Raw genomic sequence first — 5,434 nt, forward strand, 5'->3', positions numbered from 1 at the left:
AAGTTTTATTATGCCGATTCTGTGTCTGACTTCCTGTCTGGTGCAATCTGCTCTGTTAAGCTTGTCGCGAGTTAGAAACGTGTCCGTGAAAAATAGAAATGCTGCGGATTGATAGCGCTGCGGCGCGGAGAGCCGCTGCTGGGACGTTGCTGAGACGTTGCTGACACGCTCCCTGTGGAAATACTCTCATTGATTATAGTGTTACCTATCAGCTCCGGTGACCGCGGCGCAGCTGTAACGTGCCGCTGACGGACCCAGTGGAAATTGGGCTTTAGACACAATCAAACAGACCTGATTGAGCGAAATCTTAAGAAAAAAGTTTTATGTCTCTCTAGGGTCCTTTCCATAATCTTCTCAGACACTTATAATAACAATCTGAGCCTTTCATTGGGGAAAAAAACACTTTTAGTGGACGTATGTTGATGGGGTACGATTGCCCCCAAAGGATTACAGTGCAGCCTGTTTTACGGCTGCTGACTGAAGCGCTCTCACTCAATACTGGAGCAATTTCAAAAACTACTGTCCCCATTAGTCACTTAGACACAAAAAGATGGAAAAAAGGTTTTAAAATACAAATACAAAGTTTGCCTTTAATTATAAGAGCTGACCACACCACTGGTCAAAGTTGAAGCAGGAGGAAAACAGTGATGGTGATCATTCAGTTATTGATGAATCTGATTTTTTTCTTTTGTGATGTCGCTTAGAGGTGGAAAGTCAAAGATTTGTAGTCATCATGTAGTTCTTCCATTTTATTTCCAGGCTACATAATCACATCATCGGTCAAATGCACTCCAGTACGTGCAGCTCAGTAAGTTCAGTCTGTTGCTTGAAGCTGTTAAATGTTCCCTTTAGTAAGAAAAAAACACAGATACAAGCACTGTTTATAAGGTTAATAGCTGATAGTTATCACATAAAGGTTTGTGTGGCTTTCATGGTCTTTTATTTAGTTTTTAATGAAGAAGTAACGCCTCTGTGTATCTCGACTGAGACGATGACGACGACGAGTAGCGGTTTAAATCAAATCACCTGAATTGAAACTGCTGCTCAGGTCCAACAAACAAGTCTTTTTTTCCCAGCTGATAGAATCATAAAAATTCCTCAGTGTTTAAGGTCACGGTGTTACTCGAAAAACCGCATTGATTCAGAGAACTCGAGTTTCATACAAATCACAATAAAGGATCCATTGTGTCTCTTAAAAACCCTGAGAAGCATCCTGCATGAGTACGTGATAGTGATAAGTATACCTTTATGAAGACTTTATTAGAAAAGTCTTTGTTTGGTTGAGTATCGACTACTCTTTAACACAAGGAAAACCAGTGTTTGAAGAACATGTGAGCTTTCCAAGTAGGACTAAAGGACTAACTCTGAAGAAAAAGAAATGAAATCAAGTAAACTCAAGCTCAAGGAATGCAGCTCTGGCACCCATGATAAATGACAGACATGTCAGAGGAAACTCCTACCTCAACCCTTCACACACACAATGCTTTCCCACAAGGGCCAACAGACTTTAACTGTTAACAACAATGCAGACGGACCACCACACACATAAGGTCTCCGGGTGTATTTCTATGAAGAGTTTTAGTAATCCATTAAATATGTGCAAGTGAAGGACAGCTGGATTTGTTTGGATTCGAGGGGGTTTCATCATTTTTCCAAAGGGTTTCATCATTTCCACTGATCTGATGAGAGCATGAATGTATAATCTGTGGCGTGATTATATCCTTTTGACACACTTCACGCCAAATTATTCAACTATTCAACAAGGACAATGTGAATAAATGTGTGAAGGAAAAATAAGAGACAGCAGTAGCAGTCAACAACAATAGCCACTGCAACAATATGCTGTTTGAGTTTAATCCCACTCACATCATCCTGCTGCCAGAAATATTCATCAGAGGCCCAAAGGTGTATTAATTCACAGTTGCAAAATAGTCACCAAAAAATGCTCTGTTTATTTCAGTTTGAGCAACGTTTGCTATAAAAACTACAGTGCTCAGCAGCTTATTATTTGGCCTTTTAACACTCACATACGGTTCCTATTCTGACTCATAATTAGTCTCTACACCAATTCACATTCATAAATTCCCCCATCAGTCATTAATTCATGTTTGATTAATCCTTCTGTTTGACTAGTCTTGTGGAAAAAAAGACATTCACAATCACTATTTTATGGTCCAGGAGAACATTTTATTGAATATAATGAATTCAACATGTTTGAATGCTGATTTTTGAATTTTTTGAATAAACTCAGGTCAAATCTGTACTTTTGCATGTGTAAAAATAAGAATCAAGTGCACAGAATAAAATAAAAAGATGCATTTTATCTCCATTTCTGTATACTGTGGGCCACATTAGGAAAAGTCCAGCTAAAAGAAATGTGTTTTTACAGCTCTGAGATGTAAAAACCCTTAACAGTATGTAAGGGTTAAAAACAATATATCTGTGACCTTAGATGTTACATGAGAGTAAACCTGGTAACTGCAGTCACTCTATTAGTCCATTAATTGATCGATTGGGTTGAGTTTCGTTGCCACTGTAGGTTTTCCTTCATGCTTGTAAGGATGAAGTGTATTCAGTTTGATGTGATTTCAACCTTGCTGCTAGATACCATTAAATCCTACACACTGGCCCTTTAATTGTCGACTATTTTGATAATGAATTAATCATTTTGAGTAATTTTTAAGACAAAAAAAGGTTCATATCCTTCCATTCCATGTTCTCAATTGCGAATCTGTGTGTAAAAAGGGACGCCAGTGCCTGTTCTCTTTGAGAAAACTTTCCACTTTTACGATACAAAAACAGCTTTGTACCAGCAGCCATCAGTGCTATTAACAAGTGAAAGAAACTGCAAAATGTAACATTATTTATCGACTTTTCATTTAAAAAAATGTTTTATTCTTTTATCTTGTTTTCACTAATGGCACATATTTGATCCTTTGTCTTGTGTCTTTTATCGACTTTTTGTTTTTCTTATTTTTAAAATGTTTTTATTCTTGTATCTTGTTTTCTTGGGGCCGTTCTTCTTCTTTTGTCCTTTTAGTCTGAGCACTGTTGTCACTTTGTCTAACATGTTCTTGTCCTGTACTGTCTGTCTGTGGGTGTAACAACATGAGATGACTCACTCACTGAAAAACAAATTTACCTAATGGTAAAATAACTTATCTGAATCTGAATATCAGCATTAGAATTCACTCCAGGTTTTTTTTTAGCTCCTTACTAAAACACTGTGCTGATTTATCTGTTTTTAGCAGTTTTTTTTGCTGTCAGGTGAGTCAGCAGAGAAGAGTAAACTGCGGTATCCTGCGGGACTTTGGCACCGTAATCCAAGCAGGGGGTGCAGGGTGGAGCGACGGTAACTCAGCATGCGCCTAAACAGAGCCACATGTCTTCAGGTCGAGGCAGGCCAATCAGTCTCTGCAGGCTGGATCTGAACCCCTCCTTACTCCCCCCCACCCCTGGAGCCCATTGGATCACTTTCAACATAAGGAGGAAAAGCCCCAGTGTGAAGCAGGACTCAGCCGGGAAGTGTGCATTAAGTGTGCATTTTTACACGTGTGCAGAGCCAAAAAGAAAAAAACCCTCTATCACCACGGCAGAGGTTCCAATAAACATCAAGTCTGGCTCAGACGGTCGTTATAATGCAATAAAATATGTTTTTACATTTGCCAGTAGGAGCCACTATAAATTACAGAAATGTATTTTGGCTGCCTGAGCAGATTTCAGGCCAAGATTAAGTAGATATACAATCGTCGCACACGGCCAAAAAATCAGCTCATAACACTTTATAAAAACTGATGTACGTATCTGAAAGTGTTGTTCAAGTTCAGTGTACCAACTCACTGTATCAACTCATACTAATTTCAAAATTTTTCAAGTTTAATCTAATACTATGGTTCCCTAAATAGCAGCTGACATGTACTAGCAGTTACAACAGAGCGTAACCATTGGGGAACTACAAAATATTAGTGGTGATTTAACTGGTTTGATTTTATTGGTGATGGTTTCACATGTTGGTATATGTCATTTTTTTTTTTTTTGTAATTGTGAGCAAATCCCGTAAAATGACCAAAACCAACAGTGAATCGATCATTGTAACATGTTTTGTCTGTGAGGTCAGAGCCTGATAGATCTCATTCCTCTGTGCAGAAGGGCTCCATTGTTGTTATAAATACTGTTAAAAACTACAGGACACTCAGTATAATGAACAAACCATACACACCGTCAGCTGCTAAAAACACTGATTAACGCCTGTTAATTCACAGCTGAAAATGATCCCCAACAAATGTACTATTTACCCCCAGCTGAGGAACATTAAAAAGAAAGTTATTTAGCCTTTGAAAAAAACAAAAAAACAAAACAAGCACAATATATATTTAAGAGCTGTTTTTAAAGAGTTACGTGATGAGCAGGAGTGAATAGGTTTGGGCTGACAGCCACGGACAGGGTGGAGACGTCAAAGTATTAAGTGACAGACAAACACATTTAGTTGATTTTGGTGTTTTCATGCGATTTGTTGACAGAAAAAAAATACGGATTATTATCGCCTGCTTTAAAAGTTCAAGCACATTAAAAGGATAATTAGGGTAGGCCGATGCACTCATGAGACAGTGATAAAGGTGTGAGCAGCCTCTGCACATTCTGCATTCAGTCACAAGATCTTTGATTTGTCTTTGATTTGAAGGTGTAGAAACTTTGCAGCAAGTGTGCACAGCCTACATGAAATATCCTACAGTAAATGACACAATGACAATGTGACATATCTGATCAATTCCTGTTGGTGACAGCAGTAAAATATTCTGTTCTCAACCATCTGGAGCATTCACATGAATCTTTATTAGTGCAGAACTGCTGCCTAAAAGCATTTGGAGTATTCGAGGTATTCTGCTGAATGGAGGAATCGTACCACTGTCTGCACACTGTCTGTTTGCAATCTTCTGGTTTGACCTCAAACACAACTATCTGTAACTATCTGTAACTATCTGTGGCACAAAGTGGTGGGGTCACTTGTCAACTCTTACACAAGTTTCACAATGACGGGAAGCTTAAGTGTTTAGAGTTCAAGTGCTGCTTCTTTGTTGTTTTAAGAAGTTTTTTACAGGAAGTTCACAAGAAATGAGGTATTAGGTATGAGTATTATTCTTCTGGCATTCTGGTAATGACACCAGAGCTCTTATTTGGTGTTTTTTTCTATTGTTTAACAGCTTGAATTTGCACATGAAAGCTTACTAAAGTTGGAATTGACATGAAAGATTTGTGCAAGATCCACTACATCTGGTTCAGACCATTTTCAAAAAAATCTGTTTATAAAGACCGTTCACTTTTTTATGTGAATGAGAACACCAACACCTACAGCTCTCTAATGAATTCAGCGCCACACTTTGACCTCCTGTATCTTTTGGCAACCAATAAATAAAAGAAACAGCATTAACTGAAA

Source organism: Scomber scombrus, chromosome 14, assembly GCF_963691925.1.
Source record: "Scomber scombrus chromosome 14, fScoSco1.1, whole genome shotgun sequence".
NCBI classification, from domain to species: Eukaryota; Metazoa; Chordata; class Actinopteri; order Scombriformes; family Scombridae; genus Scomber; species Scomber scombrus.